Raw genomic sequence first — 17,028 nt, forward strand, 5'->3', positions numbered from 1 at the left:
CTTCCTTGCATTTTTTTACTTCCAGCCGGAAAACATTTTTCATCCCCGCCTGTTACACGTCCATCTCTCAGAGAGGCTAACCCAAGTATTGATCTTCTTTTTTATGTTTCTCAGGGGCCTTTTACCTTTGATTGTGCTGCTAAATATTTTCAGAATGTTATTGCTACTACTCTTTAGGTTCTCCATTCTTTACTGGGCATTGCCCTAGATGCCAGGGATGACTCCTGCTGGCTGCGCAGGCGAGGTACCCCCCCAGAGTTGGTTGCCTTTGGGAGGAGAGTTTCTGGTGCCCTGGCTTCAACCTCTCTCCGTGGATTTCCCCTCCCTCCCAGCTGAAAGCTGAGGTCATCATTTTGCTCATTTGTCTCCACTGGGGCCCAAGTCAGTCTTCCAAAACTGCATTTCAGCCCAATGACAAAAATCTGACTCCGTCCAACCAAAGCTGATCAAGGTTAACCATAAAGTCTGGCCATGTTATGCAACATCTTGAAGAGGAAATGTTCTCATTAATTGAACTTGAAACTTAGATTTGTGTGACAATCTATAGTTGGCAAACACTTCTACATGCATAATTTAATTACATCTTTAAATGCGTTATCTCTGTTTTCCAGAGAATTTGGTTTATAAAAATCTTGTGGCACCTCCTATATCCTAGACTATGCACTAGGCACCAGAGTCAGGAATGACTAGAATCCCTGCCCTTGAGCCTGACCAATGAGACTAAGAAAGGCAGTCCCATTAATAGACAACTCCCGGATGCAACTCCGGGATGCAACTCCCACTCAGTGGAGGAATCAAATGGTAGGATCAGGGGTTTCTGAGGTCAACTAGAGAATTCTGCTGCTTCTAGACTGATGTAGAGGCCTAGATCCAGCCCAGAAAGGTGGCCAAGACTGATCTGCTGTTCTTGCAGTCAGAGTCTTCCATGGGAAGACTATATGCCCTATGTGGTTCTGACCTGGAATTCTCCTTTGCACAAAGAGAGGCAAAGACCCATTCTCCTCACTGCTTCCTGTTCTTTGCCTGGTGTCTGTGACCATGTGCATGGGAGGGAAGTGATTAAAAAACAGAGATGGATAAGCAATGCTTTTTGAAGAGGTATTAGTCACTTGCTTTTGTGTTTATTCCTCTAATCCTAGGATAATAAATAAGTTTCAATAAAATAACAGGGGCTCCCCAGAGTACTATACTGAGAAAGACTGGGAGGTTTCAGTTGGAATCAAAGAAAGAGAAGGCTGTGATTGATTAGTGATGTCTGTTATGAGCATGAAACTGGTAGATGGTGGTGCATACTCAATGCATTCAGGCATTTACTTTTGCCAAACTTTGGACTTTGGCGCTAATCTTGACTAAGAGACTGAAATCTTGACATCAGATCTCTGTGTTCCTAGTGTCAAAACCTTAGTCAAACAAATCACTGAATCCATATAACTCATCTCAGTGTTCACACAACACTGCCATATCCCACTTTCACATTGGCCTTTGGGATAAAAGGATTCTTGATTCTACTCCACAGATGAGGACAATAAGGCTTAGAGCAGTTAATTGACATGGCTGGAGTCACATTGTATCCTTAAGAAAGAAAGAGGAGTAGAAGAGAAGTTCCCCGACTCCTCGGACAGTTTTCTCATTCTTAGCAAAGTTAACGAAGGCCCATGGGGACAGATAATTCCAGAGCCTCCACTTAGGGTGCTTTGTAAACATGCAAATTCCTGAAGCAGTGTCACAGGGGTGCAGTCTAGGAACTGAACAAAAGGAAGGTTAAGTGACTTAGCCAAGGCCACCCAGTTGGTGAACAGTGAGGACAAGAGTTAAGCCCAGGCTCTGCTACATGGTGCCAGCAACTGAGTAATTACAAATGCGCTGAGCGCCACAGAGGAGACAGGAGGCCCTGCGGGAGTGTGCGGCAACAGTGGCTCATGCTGAGAAGTCAGACAAGCAAACCTTTCTCAGTGTCATAGCATTTGGCACAAGGCAGACCACATCCCTAATGTCTGCTCCCATTTTCCCCCTTTCATTCATAGTTTGTGCATTTGCAGCTGTGTCCCAAATCCAGAGCTTGGCTGACTTTTTTCAAAGGCCTAAAAATAGAGGCTCCTATTCTCCACCAAGCAATTCTGGAAGCCATTTCTCTGCCCCTTCTTCTTGAAGACACCCATGAGATCTCCTTTCCCCAAATAAAATCATGATGAAATCCCGGGAAAAGCCATTGCTTGCTTCTCAAAATGATTTTCCTGCAGACAATGCTGGTGCTTTGCTTTCCCCAGAAGCACATAAGAACTGCAAATTAATTATACAACATAATTAGCTCTCTCCTCCAAATCTGTGCAGTGGGCACTTGGAAGCAAGAATAATAATAGCGGGCTTTGGATTGCTACCTTAGTAACAAGAGTTTGTAAGAGGGAAACAATTATTCCCAAGAAAGACCCTGGGTAGCATTTTCTGGAGTATGGTAAATGTTCATTGATAATAAGCAATTTCATGTGAAGAATAGACCAACAATTTTTTGTGTTGTAATAGTCCATTATTTATCTTAATGTGTATTTCAAATGTATGTATTACTAACTCACCAAACTCATGGATTTACAGATACTCTTAGGATGGGGCTGAGTGCATTACCTACTGCTGTGTAATATATTAATGTAGTGCTGTGTGACATATTACATGCCAAATCAGCTATAAGCACTTCTTATCTCACAGTTTTTGTGAGTTAGGAATTTAGGAGCAGCATTAGCAGAATGGGTCTGTCCTGGGATCTGTCTTGTGTCAAGGTGTCAGGCAGGGCTGCAGTCATCTGATGGCTTGACAGGCTCTGAGTGCTCCACTTCCAAATGGTTTGCACATGTAGCTAGCAAATCAATGCCAATTGTTGACAGGCGGTCTCAGTTTCCCTCTACGTGGATCTCTCCAGAGGGCTGCTTGAGCTTCCTTACACCATGGCAGCTGCTTCCCCCAGAGTAAGAGATCCAAGAGAGAGCAAGCAGGGAGCCTCAAAGTGTGTGATGGCACAGGGTCACATGGGGGAACCTGTTCCCATGGGTTTGGTGAGTTAGTAGTATCTACAAATATGGTTGATAATAATTCCCTCATGATGGGTGCGGAAACTGTGTCACAGGGACAAGAAGTCACCGTTTCCTGGTTATGTTGCTAATGAGTGGCAAAGCAAGGATTCTGCCTGACTCTCAGTCCTAAACTGGGGTTTTTTACACCGAGAGACTGTTCCCTAAGTTCAGTGGCCCACTGAGAGAGGTAACTGTAAAACCTTGCTATGCAAGAGTCCTTGCCATTTAAGGAATTTCTGAAGTGTGTTACTTATTTCTGAAGCCTTTTCTTCTATTTTCTCTTCTTGCTTTTATTCATAAAGGGATTCCCCCCACCAAAAAAAGGCCACCTCCCCATCTAAGGTTGATGTTTTTGTTTTAAAGAGGTGTCAAGGAATGACTCCTGCTCAGATTTGCCGAAGATCCAGAATGGTTGGAAAACCACATCTCACATGGAGCTTGTGAGGGGAGCCAGAATCACCTACCAGTGTGACCCCAGCTACAACATCGTGGGGCGTGACACCCTCACCTGTCAGTGGGACCTCAGCTGGAGCAGTGACCCCCCATTCTGTGAGAAAAGTAAGAATAGTCTTGTTTCCTCTCGCTCAGTCACTGAGTGGCAAATCCCTCCCAGAAGTATCTTTCGTGTGAACATAGTGGCCTATCCCCTGCCCTTCCAATTCATTGGTTTTGTTCAAAAATGTCATTTTGTAGCCCTCAGTGGGATCTCAGAGTCAAGTGCCTTCAGAAGTCTGGCAGATAATGTAAAGGAGTGAAACAAGGTGAGTGAGAGACAATAGGGAGTAGTGTGGACTGTGGAGAATGGGAGTATATGTAGCCTGGGTTAAAAACAAAAGAAGAAAAAGAAAAATTCAACTCAGATCTTAAAAGACCTGTAGGTGCTAAGTAAAATAAGCCTAAGTTGGCCCTGGGAGCCCCAGCTCTAAACATTTACAGAAAGTCTTTCCATCAGAGGGCATTCTCTTGCTCTCCTGATCCCTTCTGCCTGCTGACTGTTTCTGTTCTCCCCAAGAACATGACCCAGTCATATGGCAAGAACAGAGTTTAGTGTCTTGAAAAGGGATATAAAAAGGAAGTCTTTCTGGTTTTTACACTGATGCCTTACTGGCCGAGGGCCGAGTTAAATTTGAAAGTGGCCTCGTCCCCTGGCTTCCCATCTCCTATCAGGGGTGTCCAACCTGTGGCCTGCTGATTTTGTGAGGACCTTTTTTTTACCTGTAGTGCCAGATATCACAAGAAGTATGCATGGATCTCTCTATCTCTCTCTTTTTTTTTTTTTTTTTTTTTTTGCTAATCGGCTTTCATTAGTGTTTGTGTATTTAATGTGTGGCCCAGGACAACTCTTCTTCTTCTAATATGCCACGGAGAAAAAAAAAAGTTTGGACACCCTCCTTATCACCTAAATGGATCTCTCATCCTCAACCCTCTGGTTGGGAATCCTTGGGGATACTGTGGTAGACCTACCTGTTCCACGTGACTTGAATCACCAGTTACACAGTAAAAGATATTGTTAGCAGAGAAAGAGGGTGTCAGGGAAGGGGTGGTAGTGGGGGGTTGCCTACAATTTCTATAATGAATATTTCAACATAAAAGAAAATTGCAATTGTGGGAAATGTGAATGAACCCACCAAAGTCCCACAAAACTGAATACATAAGGCTAAGTGTGGTGGCTCACATCTGTAATCCTAGCACTCTGAGAGGCCAAGGCAGGTAGATTGCCTGAGCTCAGGGGTTTGAGACCAGCCTGAGCAAGAGCGAGATGCCCTCTCTACAAATAGCTGGGTGTTGTGTCAGGCACCTGGAGTCCCAGCTACTTGGCAGGCTGAGGCAAGAGAATCATGTGAGCCCAAGAGTTTGAGGTTGCTGTGAGCTGTGACACCACAGCACTCTACCTAGGGTGACAAAGTTAGACTCTGTCTCAAAAAAAGAAAAAAAATAAATACATAAACAGTTCTAGGTATCCTACAACAGTATGCAGGGAGGGGTGTTTGTGTGTGTGTGTGTGTGCGCACGCACATACGTCCTGTACATACATGTACATGTGTGTGCAGTGCATGTAAATTAACAGATAGACACATAGAAATAGCTGCAGAGGTTGTTGCCCCCAGAGAGAATTGTTACAAGCTTCCTGCAGCTGCTTTTGTTCCCAATTATAAATATGGACACCTTTTCATATCGCACGTTGTCCACTTTATTCCTCTTTAATTGGTTTATTGCTTTCCCTTTACCTGTATTGATTTTTTAATTAAAAAAGTAATAGATGCTTGTTTTACTATATTCAAGCACCGCTAAAGCAGCGGCCAGGCCACTCCTCAGGCGCTGGGATCATGCGGAATGGCTGTTCCGTTATACTGAACTCTCCTCCATTAAAGGAGTCATTGTAAAATAATTTTCTTGTTTCTTTTTTTTGAGATTTTTTAAATTTTTCCTGCCTAAGGCTGGGATATACAATCTATTTTACATAGACCTTTGGGCCCTGATGCAAATTCTCCGGGGAAATTCCTAAAAGAGGAATGAAATTCAAGTCTCTTTCCTACTGGTCTAGCTTCCAGCCACCTTTAATTTTCTTCCAAAAGGGGAAAGAACTGAGTCAGAAAACTTCCTAGATGATCCTGTAATTCTGAGCACACCTCTGATGGTTGAGAACTCTGACACCCACGTTGGTCTGATTTCGTTTCCTGTAGTCATGTACTGCACCCTGGAGAGGTGGACCACTCTACCCGCTTAATTTCCAACCCTGTGCTTCTGGTGGGGACCACCATCCAGTACACTTGCAACCCCGGTTTTGTGCTAGAAGGGAGTTCTTTTCTGACCTGGTACAGCCGCCAAACAGGGACTCCTATCTGGACATCGCGCTTGCCCCACTGTGTTTGTGAGTCCTGTTTATTGCCTTGGGCCTTCTGTATGTAGACTCAGATTCACTAACTCTTACTCTCAACCAAGAGCTGAGCTGCTAGGCATCCTACTCTGGGGCAGGGGGAGGGCTTTTATTATTTCTACTACCACACAGCAGTAGCTTAAGCTGAGGGGGCGCTTATACTACAATATTTACAGTCATTTTATCATGCACTGTGGATGGAGCTAAGTCCTCCACTAATTTCCCTTTTTCCTTCCCCCGAATAGCCCTGGGAGCACAGTATCATTGCCTTTGTTTTAAGAAGAGGATACTGAAGTCAGAGAGGTGAAATCATGGTCCCAGGGCACACAGCTAGTTAACAGCAGAGGCCTTTTTCAAAGCTCCCCAGGGATTCGAATGTACAACCAGGCTTCACAACTGCTACTCAAAGAAACCATAAGGTTATATGGGAAGAACAGAGCTGTAAACCATGTGCGGGGTTTAAAAACTGTCAGCTGCACTACTATTTTTAATGAGTGTGCTGTGAACAGGTCCAATTAGGGACACGGCTAGCACAGAGGCCAGAAGCCACACTGAGGTCTTTGGCAGGGATGGAGAACTAAGAATTTCACTTTAGGGAAAAAAAAAGATAGACTTTCAAGAAGCTTATTGTAAGTTCACCTACACCTGATATGAATAACACTGAGTAAATTTATGGCTTTGGCGCCAACAGTGGCTATGTTTTGCAACTGTTCACAATTATCTAAAATGGGCTTCACACTTTTACAGATTAATATGAGGGTACATGCAATTAGGTTACATTGTTTGCATTTGTTAGGAAGAATCCCAGTTGTCCTTGAGCCCCTCCCATAAGAGGTGAGCCATTTACATTGCGCCCCTCAGGTGGGAACTTCCTGAAACCCCGCCCCCTCCCCACCTCTCTCTCCCCTCACTCTTCCCCTCTCCCCCTACCGCCCTTCTTGAATTTAACTGTATTTTTCTCTCGAATGGGCCTGTAGTTGTTGATCTACTAGTGTTAACACAGTATGGAGTACATGAGACGCTTGCTTTTCCCTTCTTGAGATACTTAGGAGAATGTTCTCTAAATCCATCAAAGTAAATACAAAACATGCAAAGTCTGCATCTTTTTTTTTTATTATTATTTATATTCTACATTTACTAAGTTTCACATGTACCCTTGTAAGACTGCATCTTTTTTTTAATGCTACCTTTTAGATGGGCAAAAGCTACCACTGTGGGAAGACAACTGGAAAGCCAGGAAGTCTTTTCCTTTTCCACTAGATAAGCTGATGCTTGCTGAGTCCAAGCCTTAGAATTGACCCTCCCCACCTGGGCCAGGCACTATTCTAAGGATGTCACATGCGTTAACTCTTGTATTCCTGGAAGGAAAATAAAACGAAGAGTCTGTTGCTTCGGCAGAGAACAGAGCACAGTCAAATTCAAACTCACACGAGACCTTTCTCTCTGCTCTCTATTCATGAACCAACCAAGGCCAAGATCCCACTTTTGCTAGTTCATTCGTTCAGCTTCCTCAGCCTACAGAAAGGTTTTACCACATGGAACCAAATAAATGAACAATTTTAGGTCACATTTGCCTCGTACATTTCCCTTAATTAGCTTCTGATTCCTGCATTAAAGGAAGATTTCTATTTCTATATTTCTACTTTTGCTTCTCAAAAGGGGGAACATTATTACTCTGTTCCCTCAAACAAAAGGGGTTCTTGGACCACACATCCCTGTGTCTCCATCAGCCTTTGTAGTTAAGAGTTCGGATTGCAGTGGCTCATACCTGTAATCCCAGCATTTGGAGAAGTTGAGGCGGGAGCATCGCTTGAGGCTAAGAGTTCAAGACCATCCTGAGCAACATAGTGAGACCATGTCTCACCAAAAAAATAATACTAATAACCAATTATTAGCTGGGCATGGTGGTGGATGGTAGTCCCAGCCACTTGGGAGGCTAAGGCAGGAGAATTGTTTGAGCCCAGGAGATGAGGTTGCTGCAGAGGAGGAGCTCTGATGATGCTATTGCACTCCAGGCAGGGCAACAGAGTGAGACTCTGTCTCAAAAACAACAACAACAATTCTGGAATTTCAAAGCTGAAGGAAATCTGGGGGCTAAAGTACAACTGAAGGGTAACATAGATAAAATACAGCTGCCCCATTTTACAGATAATAGCAATAGTTATCATTTATTGAATGTGCAAGACACATTTTATTTATTTATTGGTGAATGTATATGTGTGTATGTACATTATATATGCTATATCTATATAGATGTAAACTGAGACTCAAAAGGGAAATGGGATGGAGATTACAACACTCCTTTGTAGACAGAACTAGGATTCAAATTTAGGACTCTGGTCTCCAAGTCCCCTGCCCCATGCCAGCCAAACCCCCACCATCAATTCACCATGGCTGACAGGGTACAAACCCCTATGGGGACATCCCAGTGGAATTTTAGGTTATGTCCCTAATCCCCTAACCGCAGTGATACCTGTGCCCATCCCTAGAATTCTAGGCTGTGACCACACTGATTGGTTCCTGCTGTGGATTAAATTTAGTCCCCAAAAGATATGTTGAGGTCCTAACCGCCTCCCTACTACCAGGAACTGTGACCGTGATTGGAAACAGGGTCTTTGCAGAGGTGATCAAGTTAAGATGGGGTCACACTGGATCAAGAGGGGCACTGATTCAGTGACTGGTGTCCTTGTAAAAATATGGGAATCAGGACACAGATAGAGACACAGGCATGGAGGTAATGTGCTGGGATGGCAGAGGCAGAGACTGAAAAGCTTCACTAAGGGTTGCCAGTTTCTACCCAGATGCTAGGAAGAGGCACAGAGGGCTTCCTCGCTGTGGGTTTCAGGGGAGCGTGGCCCTGCTGACAGCTTGTTTCTGGACTTGCAACCTCCAGAACCTACAAGATCGTAAGTTTCTGTTGTTCTAAGCTCCCCCCACACCCTCAGCTCCTTGTTTTTTTTTTTTTTTTTAATTTTTTTATTAAATCATAACTGTATACAATGATATGATTATGGGGCATCATACACTCACTTCATAAACCATTTGACACATTTTTATCACAGTGGTTAACATAGCCTTTCCGGCGTTATCTCAGTTACTGTGCCAAAACATTTATATTCTACATTTACCAAGTTTCGCAAATACCCCTGTAATATGCACCACAGGTGTGATCCCACCGATTCCCCTCCCTCTACCCACCCCCCCCTTTCCCACTTCCCCCTATTGTTAAGTTGTAGCTGGGTTGTAGCTTTCATGTGAGAGTCCCAAATTAGTTTCATAGTAGGGCTGTGTACATTGGGTATTTTTTCTTCCATTCTTGGGATACTTTACTAAGAAGAATATGTTCCAGCTCCATCCATGTAAACATGAAAGAGGTAAAGTCTCCATCTTTCTTTAAGGCTGCATAGTATTCCATGGTATACATATACCACAATTTATTAATCCATTCATGGATCGATGGGCACTTGGGCTTTTTCCATGACTTAGCAATTATGAATTGGGCTGCAATAAACATTCTGGTACAAATATCTTTGTTAAGTTGTGATTTTTGGTCTCCTGGGTATATGCCCAGCAGAGGAATTACAGGATTGAATGGCAGATCTATTTTTAGATCTCTGAGTGTTCTCCATATCTCTTTCCAAAAGGAATGTATTAATTTGCATTCCCACCAGCAGTGCAGAAGTGTTCCCTTTTCTCCGCATCCACGCCAACATCTCTGGTCTTGAGATTTTGTGATATAGGCTAGTCTCATTGGAGTTAGATGATATCTCAAAGTAGTTTTGATTTGCATTTCTCTGATGATTAAAGATGATGAGCATTTTTTCATATGTCTGAAGGCCGTGCGCCTGTCTTCTTCAGAGAAGTTTCTCTTCAAATCCCTTGCCCAGCCTGCGATGGGATCCCTTGTTTTTTTCTTGCTGATGCGTTTGAGTTCTCTGTGGATTCTGGTTATTAAACCTTTGTCAGAGTTATACCCTGCAAATATCTTCTCCCATTCTGAGGGCTGTCTGCTTGCTCTGCTTACTGTGTTCTTAGCTGTGCAGAAGCTTTTTAGTTTGATCAAGTCCCAGTAGTGTATTTTTGAAGCTGCTTCAATTGCCCGGGGGGTTCTCCTCATGAAATACTCACCCAGACCAATTTCTTCAAGGGTTTTCCCTGCATTCTCCTCTAGTATTTTTATAGTTTCATGTCTTAAGTTTAAATCTTTAATCCAATGAGAGTCTATCTTAGTTAATGGTGAAAGGTGTGGGTCTAATTTCAGTCTTCTGCAGGTTGCCAGCCAGTTCACTCAGCACCATTTGTTAAATAGGGAATCTTTTCCCCACTGAATGTTTTTAATTGGCTTGTCAAAAATCAAATAGCGGTAAGTAGCTGGATTCATCTCTTGGTTCTCTATTCTATTCCAGATATCTACTTCTCTGTTTTTGTGCCAATACCATGCTGTTTTGATCACTATCGATTTGTAGTAAAGTCTGAGGTCTGGTAGTGTGATTCCTCCTGTTTTGTTTTTATTTCTGAGTAACGTCTTGGCTATTCGAGGTTTTTTCTGATTCCATATAAAACGAAGTAATGTTTTTTCAAGATCTTTAAAATATGACAGTGGAGCTTTAATAGGGAGTGCGTTGAAATTATATATTGCTTTGGGTAGTATGGACATTTTGATAATGTTGATTCTTCCTAGCCATGAGCATGGTATGTTTTTCCATTTGTTAACATTTTCAGCTATTTCTTTTCTTAGAGTTTCATAGTTCTCTTTATAGAGATCTTTCATGTCTTTTGTTAGGTAAATTCCCAAATATTTCATCTTCTTTGGCACTACTGTGAATGGGATAGAGTCCTTAACTGCTTTTTCAATTTGACTGTTGTTGGTGTATATAAAGGCTACCGATTTATGAATGTTGATTTTGTAACCTGAGACGCTGCTGTATTCCTTGATCACTTCTAGGAGTTTTGTAGTAGAGTCCCTAGTGTTTTCCAGATACACAATCATATCATCTGCGAAGAGTGAGAGTTTGATCTCTTCTGACCCTATATGGATACCCTTGATCGCCTTTTCTTCCCTAATTGCGGTGGCTGAAACTTCCATTACAATGTTGAAAAGCAATGGAGACAATGGGCAGCCTTGTCTGGTTCCTGATCTGAGTGGAAATGATTCCAATTTAACTCCATTCAATATGATATTGGCTGTGGGTTTGCTGTAGATGGCCTCTATCAGTTTAAGAAAAGTCCCTTCTAGACCAATTTTCTTGAGTGTTCTGATCATGAAGGGATGCTGGATATTATCAAAAGCTTTTTCTGCATCAATTGAGAGAATCATATGGTCTTTGTTTTTTAATTTGTTTATGTGCTGAATTACATTTATAGATTTACGTATATTGAACCAGCCTTGAGATCCTGGGATAAAACCAACTTGGTCATGATGTATAATTTGTTTGATGTGTTACTGGATTCTGTTTGTTAGGATCTTCTTGAATATTTTTGCATCTATATTCATTAGTGATATTGGTCTATAATTTTCTTTTCTTGTTGGGTCTTTTCCTGGTTTGGGGATCAGGGTGATGTTTGCTTCATAGAACGTGTTGGGTAGTCTTCCTTCTTTTTCTACATTTTGGAACAGGTTGAGTAATATAGGTACTAATTCCTCTTTAAAGGTTTGGTAGAATTCTGACGTGAAACCATCTGGTCCCGGGCTTTTCTTTTTAGGGAGGTTTTGTATAGTTGATGCTATTTCTGAACTTGATATGGGTCTGTTCAACATTTCCACTTGATTCTGGTTAAGTCTTGGAAGGTGGCGTGCTTCCAAGTATCGGTCTATTTCCTTCAGATTTTCATATTTCTGAGAATAAAGTTTCTTGTAATATTCATTAAGGATTTTTTGGATTTCTGATGAGTCTGTGGTTATTTTGTCTTTGTTGTTTCTGATTGATGATATTAGAGATTTTACTCTTTTTTTCCTGATTAGGTTGGCCAGAGGTTTATCTATTTTATTGACCTTTTCAAAAAACCAGCTTTTTGATTTATTGATCTGTTGTATTATTCTTTTGTTTTCAATTTCATTTAATTCTGCTCTAATTTTGGTTATTTCTTTTCTTCTACTGGGTTTGGGGTTGGAATGTTCTTCCTTTTCCAGTTGCGTGAGATGTCCCATTAAGTTGTTAACTTCCTCTCTTTCCGTTCTCTTGAGGAAGGCTTGCAGTGCTATAAATTTCCCTCTTAGAACTGCCTTTGCAGTGTCCCAGAGGTTCTGATAGCTTGTGTCTTCATTGTCATTTTGTTCCAAAAAATTGGTGATTTCTTTCTTAATCTCATCTCTGACCCAGCTATCATTCAGCATAAGGTTATTTAACTTCCATGTTTTTGTATGGGTATGCAGATTCCTGTTGTTACTCAATTCAAGTTTTATTCCATGATGGTCCGAGAAGATGCATGGAATAATTTCTATTCCTTTAAATTTACTGAGGTTAGACTTGTGACCTAAAATGTGATCAATTTTGGAGTAAGTTCCGTGGGCTGATGAGAAGTATGTGTATTCAGTTTTGTTGGGATGAAATGTTCTGTAGATGTCTGCTAAATCTAAATATTGGATGGTTAGGTTTAAATCTAAGATTTCTTTGCTCAGCTTCTTTCTGGAGGATCGATCCAACACTGCCAAGGGAGTGTTGAAATCTCCAACGATTATGGAGCTGGAGGAAATCAAGTTACTCATGTCTGTTAGAGTTTCTCTTATAAATTGAGGTGCATTCTGGTTGGGTGCATAGATATTAATAATTGAGATCTCGTCATATTGAGTATTACCCTTAACAAATATGAAGTGACCATTCTTGTCCTTCCTTACTTTTGATGGTTTAAAGCCTACTGTATCTGCAAATAAAATTGCAACACCTGCTTTTTTCTGATTACCATTTGCCTGAAATATGGATGACCATCCTTTCACCCTGAGTCTGTATTTGTCTTTTAAGTTGAGATGTGACTCTTGTATGCAACAAATATCTGGCTTAAGTTTTTGTATCCAGTCAGCTAACCTATGCCTCTTTAGAGGACAGTTTAAGCCATTCACATTGATGGAGAGTAAGGATAAGTCTGGTGGAATTTTGGGTATCGAGTTTTTCAAAGGTCCAGTGGACATTTTTAATCCTTTCGCCAGTGTGGAAGTTGGAGTTTGATCCGAAGTTTCTGAGTGAGTTTACTTTTGTGGTATAGGATTGGGTTGGTCATTGTGGAGGATAGGTCTGAGAACATCCTGAAGAGCTGGTTTACTTATGGCAAATTTTTTCAACATATGAATGTCATTGAAGTATTTAATTTCTCCATCATAGATGAAACTCAGTTTAGCTGGATACAAGATCCTGGGTTGAAAGTTTTTTTGCTTTAGGAGATTAAAAGTTGATGACCAGCCTCTTCTTGCTTGAAAAGTTTCAGCAGAGAGATCTGCAGTTATTCTAATATTCTTACCTTTGTACGTTATAGTTTTCTTTCGCAGGGCTGCTTTGAGAATCTTCTCTTTCATGTTAACTTTAGTGAAGCTAATTATGATATGTCTGGGAGATGGCTTATTGGGGTTGAATCGTGCTGGGGTTCTGAAGCTGTCTGCTATCTGAATTTCAGATTCTCTAGGCATGTCTGGAAAATTTTCTTTCATAATTTCATGTAGAAGGGCCTCTGTGCCCTTGGCTGCAACTTCATCCGTCTCCGAAATTCCTATAACCCTTATGTTATTTTTTTTCGAATTATCTGAGAGCTCTCTGAGTGAGTGATCCGTTTTTGCTCTCCATTTCTCTTCCTCTTTGAGAGATTGGGAGTGTTCGAAGACTTTATCTTCAATGTCAGAAATCCTTTCTTCTGCTTGCTCCATTCTGTTACTGAGGGATTCTACTGTATTTTTCATATCTTTGAGGGCTGTAAGTTCTTGTTTCAGTGTGTCTAAGTCTTTGGTGGTTTTGTCTTTAAATTCGTTAAATTTTTGAGACAGTTTTTGAATTTCTCCTCGAATTCCTAATTCCATTTTATTAATCTTGTCTGCAAACCAAATTCTGAATTCGACTTCTGACATCTCAGCCAGTTGTTTATGAATGGGATCTTCAATCACATCTGCCGTATCTTTTCTTGGGGGGGTTGATCTATTCTGGTTATTCATGTTACCAGAGTTTTTCCGCTGATTCCGCCCCATGGTTTACTCCCTTTGGTTTTTCCCCTGGGGTTTTATCAAGGGCCCGTACAGTGTTGTGGCCTGAGAAACTGGGGCCCTGTCTGGTGTGGTGGAGCAAAGTGGTTCTGTCTTGTTTTCAGCTGGTTTCTGTTCGATCCTCTTGCAACTTCTACTCTGGCTTGAAGTCTCAGCTGTGTGGAAAAATCAGCAATTAAGTCACCCCGCCTGCCCACCTCTGGCCCCAGTTGGAAAAGGAGAATCAAACCTTCCTACAATCGCACACCCAGGGCACCACCTGAAAAGTCCTCAGTCTATTAGCCCAGTTCAAAAGGTCCGAATCAACTGTCTCAATCGGCACTTGTCTCAGGTGGAAGGGTTCAAGAGGTCTCTGGGAACTGGATCACAGGGGCCTGGTGACTCCTCTGACACAGCTCACCCCAGTGCAGCGTGGAGTCAGGAGGAGCCACCCCGCAAACAGAGCAGTCTGGGAAGGTTGACGTCTCCTTCCCCACTTTGCCCCTCCGTCGGACCCAGTCACTGGTATCTCTGCAGATGGCTAACCCAGTTGCCTGCAGTGAACAGACACTCCAGGGGTTTGCACCTGCCTGAATCGCGAGGAAGTCTGCCAGGCCCCCGCAGACTGCCGCTATCTAGCAGGAGGAGATGGGGCCTGACATCTTTGAGTGTTTGATGCAGGTGATGGGAAGGAGGTGTTCACTCAGGCTTAGCCCCGTCCCTGATGGATGCTGCTAACAGAACAGAACAGAACAGACAACTTTGTGAGGTTCTGTCTCTGTTCCTGTCGTCGCCTACAGGAGACGGGCTGTTTTGAGTTCAAACGTCTTTGCTGCTGGAGAATTGCGTCTGAACACCTCTCTGGGTCGCCCCGCCCTGGAGGCTTCCGGGTTTGTGAGCTGTGTCACCGGTGGCCTCCTCTGGTTGCCCAGGGAGACAGGGGGTGTGGCCTCAGAATATCCAGAAGTGAGCGTTCTTCCGTTAAAGAAAAAACGGCTGTTGATCTACCTCCAGGGAACTGCTGCTCTGGTGTGGGCACTCAGGCGACCCTTTTCTCCTCTGTCCTTCGCCCCAGAGTCAGCACTGAGCGGCCGCTGTTTGTGCTGGGTCCACACCCCTTAAGAGATCCCCCAAGAATCAGAACTCTTGGGGGATGGGCCCCCAGACCCGGATTGGGAGTGGGGCGGGGGGAAGCTAGAGTTTCATTCAGTTTCACGCAATACTACGGTCCGGGGAGGGCTCCTGCACTGCACCGCAGGGAAGTGCCGCCAAGGCTTGATTTCCCCTCAGCGGAGTGCCCTCTCCTCGCTCACGTGTCCCAGAGTCAGCGCTGACCTGACGCAGCTCAGGCACTGTGCTCTCCCCTCGAGAAATCACCCAAGGAGCCGAACTCCTGGGGGATAAGCCCTCAGACCCCGAGTGAGAGTAGGGGCTCTCAGCTCTCAGCGGGGAGGCCAGAGTCTTATTCAGTCTTGTGCCCGGGGAGGGCTCCTGCACTGCACTGCAGGGAAGTGCCGCCAAGGCTTGATTTCCCCTCAGCGGAGTGCCCTCTCCTCGCTCACGTGTCCCAGAGTCAGCGCTGACCTGACGCAGCTCAGGCACTGTGCACTCCCCTCGAGAAATCACCCAAGGAGCCGAACTCCTGGGGGATAGGCCCTCAGACCCCGAGTGAGAGTAGGGGTTCTCAGCTCTCAGCAGGGAGGCCAGAGTCTGATTCAGTCTTGGGCCCCCTATGCCCGGGGAGGGTTGGTGCACTGCACCGCAGGGAAGTGCCGCAAGGCGTGACTCCCCCTCAGCCCGGTGCCCTCTCCTCACTCGGCGCGCCTCAGAGTCAATGCTGACCAGTCGCAACTCGGGGACTGTCCACTCCCCTTGAGAAATCACCCAAGGATCTGAAGTCCTGGGGGACAGGCCTCCAGACCTCAGTGGGCGGGAGGGGAGCGCCGGGGATTCAGGGTTGCCGGCAGAGGATTCCCAAAGTTTTATTCAGCCCTATGTCCGGCAGGAGAACGCCACGGCACCCCAGTAGGGGAGGTAGGTCCAGTTTTTAGAAGGTCTCTCCCGTGGAGTGTAGTGGGAGGGGCTTTAATTTCTGCCCGCTTGTTCAATTGTGGGGCTCCAGAGCCGGTCTCATGGGGGAGGGGGACTCCCGTCCGCTTGGTGGTGGATTTTGTACCTTTTGTTTGCGTCCTTGTGATCACAACTTGCCTCAGCGGTGTTGATGTGCGTTCTTCAGCCTTCTCTCTTGGTGAGGCTCAAGTCCACCAGGATACTTACTAAATTCCTGTCCCTTAACTCTCCTTCTGGACGGGAGCCTTTGTTGAAAGCTGGCTTCAGTCCGCCATCTTGTCTCCCCCCTCAGCTCCTTGTTACTGGCAGTCTTAGAAAATGAGCAGAGCTCCCATTTCTTCTAGTGACCATAAGAGTGATCAGTGGCAGCTTTGGGAACTCACACTGTAGCAACCCAGAGATGCAAAGCCAAAAATAAAAGCTGATTTTAAAATACAGAAAGGTAGAGATATCATTTTTTATAAAGGAAGCGCACCTCACTAATGAAGCCCAGCCTCTGCAGACCCTGTGGGCTGCAGCATCCCCTCTGGGCCCCTTTCCCTGTAATTTGATGTTGGATCTGCAGCACCAAGTTGAGACAGCTTCCCTGACACCATGCTAATGAGTTCACAAGTCAAGTGGCGTGTTGGGAGATGCATGGTCCTTCGAAAAGCCTGAAGAAGAACCCAGCATAATGTGATGCCACAAGCAGCCAGGGCTAATGGGAGACAACTCAGGAGACAAGAGGCTGCAGTCAAAGCTGAGCGGCAGGGAACTGGAGTGACAGTTAAGGATTTTTAAGGATGAGGCTGTTAGACAAAACACAGCTTAGAAATGTTTCCCTTAACTGAACAATGGAAATAGAACCCATTTGGTGA

General features: G+C 44.0%; 1 pseudogene; it reads left to right on the forward strand.

The window, feature by feature from the left end:
- The window catches only part of LOC128574182 (seizure 6-like protein), an 82,176-nt pseudogene that overhangs the window by 43,625 nt on the left and 21,523 nt on the right, over positions 1-17,028 (forward strand).

This window comes from Nycticebus coucang, chromosome 21 (assembly GCF_027406575.1).
Source record: "Nycticebus coucang isolate mNycCou1 chromosome 21, mNycCou1.pri, whole genome shotgun sequence".
Lineage (NCBI taxonomy): Eukaryota > Metazoa > Chordata > Mammalia > Primates > Lorisidae > Nycticebus > Nycticebus coucang.